The following is a 3,402-nucleotide window of genomic DNA, read 5'->3' as shown; positions in this document are numbered from 1 at the left end:
TGCTCACGCTCGTGCCCGCGGGGCGAGCTCGCGGGAGCAGCGCCAGCATAGAGGTTCGCGGGGCTGCCGCTCCAACGCAGGCGCGGTGGCCAAGTGGTAAGGCGTCGGTCTCGTAAACCGAAGATCACGGGTTCGAACCCCGTCCGTGCCTAGCTTCCTTTCTTCCTTCACTCCGGCGACGGGAGACTTTTTAGGGAGGATCTCTCTGTTCCAGAGACTACTGAGCCAACTGTTTTCCTGCAGTTTAGCCACAGGCTCGCTCTCTTCCTCGCAGATTGCAAACCCTGGGAGGTCCTTCCTCGGCGCTTTTGGGCCGCGCACTTGGCGTTTAGCTGCTCAGGGAGTGCTCGGGTGGTCCTGGGTCACTTGCTGAGCGCGTCTTGGCCACGAGGAGCTACGTCGCTGGCGGTTCTCCCCGGACTCAAGGGACGCTTTACGTTTTCCTGAATGTTAAACTCCAGTTTTATGCATCCTCGTGACGGAACTGTGGTCACCTGCCTGACACGGAGCCCACGCCCAGACAGTTGTGTCTGGCTTGCTTTTTTTAAAAGGAAATCCACTGTAGGCGTTACACTGGAGAGCGAGGAAGCCCTTCTCAGACTTGAAGCAAGTCCCACTTGAAAATCGAAACCTCTTGCCCTGGGCCTCCGTTTGGCCCTCTGTAAAATGGACTGGTGTATGGCCAGCGGTGGCGCGGGTGAGGCAGCTGCGGGAGAAGCCAGTTGCTGAGGGACCTCGGGAAATGCAGTTTCCGCACAGGTTTTCTTTGCCTTGCCAGAGGCTGCACCCCCGGGCTGCTCGAAAGCTTTTGAAGATGTCGTGCAGTGATCCAGCCTCCCGGACAGGTCTCCAAAGTCTGAGAAGTGGCTTGACCAAGCTGCGGAAAACTGTCCGTCTGAGATGCCTAGTTGAAGGAAGCGTTAATGGAGTTCCTAGTGTGTCCCTTGGCGAACCAGCATCACCAGAGCAGACTCCCCTGGGCTGAAAGGAAAAGGGGGAGCTGGGGGTGGTAGGGGAGGAGCAGACTTCTCCCGAGACAGCAGCGGTTCTTAGCCTGGAGCCTGCCAAAGGCTTGGAATGCGGACCGCTGGCAGCACCCCCAGACCTTCTGCCTTCCTGGCTCTGGGGTGCGGCCTGGTCCTTTGCGTTCCTAACGAGCTCAAGCTCAGGGTGGTGCTGATATTGCTGGTGCCCAGGCCACGCTTTCAGAACCACTGCTGCCCTGACCCCGGGTTGTGGAGCTACATTCTCCACCCCGAAAGGAGCACATGTGTGCATGCACACCCACAAGCGTGCAAGTTAATACACACGGGGAACTGTGAGTGCCAGCCAGACACGGGTGCATGCCTGTGATACCAGTACTCTAGCAGGTTCAGGCTGAGGATCCAGGTGCCGACCCACAACTTGGTGATGTAGCGAGATCTAGTCTCAAAATACAAAATCAAAAGGGCTGGGCATGTAGCTCAGTGGGAAGGTCCCAGGTTGGATCCCCGGGGCTGGGAGAGTAATAGGCCTCAGTACTTCACACACCCCAGCAGATCACGTTAAATGCAGGTTCTGACTACGTTTGGCCTGGAGCCGGAGACGCTGCATTTGTAAGGACTGATGGAAGGGAACACCCCCAAGTAACAGGCATTGCCTTGCCGGAGGGAAGGGTAATAGGGAAGCTGTTTAAAGACTTCCCTGCACATTGGATTTTCTACAAGATGATGCTATTCCACTATTCCATGTGTAATTTTTTTCCTAAACTACTTACACACACAAACACACACACACACACACACACACCCATAACGTATCAGAACATAGAGATTAGAACAATCCTGAATTAAGCCAAATAAAGTCTTGATTGTTCCCTCCATGGGTACACACATTCATTTCTTTTTGGAGTAGCATCACACAACAGCACCGTGTTCATACCCATTAAAAATGTCCCCAAGTAAGCGTCCCCATTAAAAAGCAAAAAGACCACTGTTGGTGGCAGGTAGGCCGATATCTGCAAGCATGGAGATGTCACTCCAATGTTCCTGTCCCCGCCTTTCCCTCTGATCCGAAGAGTAGACGAGCAGTCCTTCTGTGTGACAACACCCCCGGAAAAGGGCCAACAGTCCTCCACCTCACCCCTCTCTCCCCAAACTCCTGCCTCTGCTTCGGGTGAAGAAAAAGAGCAATTTACACAAGGAACTGTGAATGCCATGTATGCAAAAAAGCTGTACGAAGTAACTGAAGGTATAAATTCAGGAGTGGAAAATGGCTTGCTTTTTGTTTTGTCATTGTTGTTGTTGTTGCCCATGAATCGCACGCAAACCTGTCACTTCTGCTTGGAGTCTGGGATTACCACAGAGTTGTAAAACCAGTCGGGCAGGTGCTGTAGAATCAGAAAGCAGTGAGCAGAACCCTGAATTCGAGTTCTGTGTATGTTTCAATGCATAAAGGGGACTGTGTGTCTGAAAACGCCAGGATGCTTGATGTGCTCGTGAATACATGAGCTCACGTTTGGAGTTCTTTAACTTTGGTAGGAGTTTCATGTCTGAAGGTCACCTTGCAGTGGTCTGTCTGTTCTGTAAAGACTCCTCCCCGGGTCTCCCTTAAGGTTTCCCCCGCCCTTTGTTGCTGGGCTGGGGAGGGAAGAGAAGCAGGAGACAAGAGTCTGGAGTCACTGTGGAGACCTGCGCGCCAAATGACCAGTGAGTAGAAGGCAGGTTTGCATAAGGAGCCCATGGCTTCCAACCTGCATCCCTGTTATTCAAAGTCAGTCCTTGTCCAAAGAAGATTTCACAGGATTTTGAACCAGAAGAGGGAGTCTAGGCCCCCACCCATGAGGATCTAGGAGTAGCGAAGAACCAGAAACTGTGCACCAGCAAGCTTCTACAGCGACACATCGTGGCAGCACGAAGCAAGAGCAGTGCTAGACTGATTTCCCTGGGCCCCATCTATTAGGACCTGGAGAAAGCCTTGCCCCTGTGCCTCGGTTTCCCCTTTGTCAAAAGAAAATGGCACATAGTCACTTGCCTCCTCTGTCGTGGACTTATTCTTTTTTTTTTTAGAGTAGGAAAAATTTATTGACAGAAAGAAAGCTTCTAAGAGAGACAGAAGGGGGACCAGAAAGTGAGCTTCTCTATGGACTTCTGATGACAACGTTTCAGCATCTGCCAGACAGATGTTCCATTAACGGCGACCCATTCACCTCATGGAACTATAGGCAGCAATGCAAGAGTGATCGATCCATTGATTTGAAGGCGTAACGATGGATACAGTTAGGTGAGAGAAGTTGATGATCTGTTTTTGTGTTTTAAGGATGTGGCAGGGGGCTGGGAGGTGTAGTTTAGAGATAGAGCACTTACCTAACATGTGTAAGTCCTGGGCTTCTGTTCCAATCACTGAAAAAAAAAAAAAAAAAAG

General features: G+C 51.6%; 1 non-coding gene across 1 annotated transcript; it reads left to right on the top strand.

Annotated features, from left to right (window-relative positions):
• The first annotated feature begins 79 nt into the window (after positions 1–79).
• Positions 80–151, top strand: Trnat-cgu. The gene has a single exon. It is a non-coding gene; the product is annotated as a tRNA-Thr (tRNA).
• Positions 152–3,402: the final 3,251 nt, after the last annotated feature.

This window comes from Fukomys damarensis, unplaced genomic scaffold, assembly GCF_012274545.1.
Source record: "Fukomys damarensis isolate Sample0158 unplaced genomic scaffold, DMR_v1.0_HiC HiC_scaffold_34, whole genome shotgun sequence".
Lineage (NCBI taxonomy): Eukaryota > Metazoa > Chordata > Mammalia > Rodentia > Bathyergidae > Fukomys > Fukomys damarensis.
The sequence above is the reverse complement of the archived record's forward strand: the minus strand, read 5'-3'. Positions and strand labels throughout refer to the sequence as shown.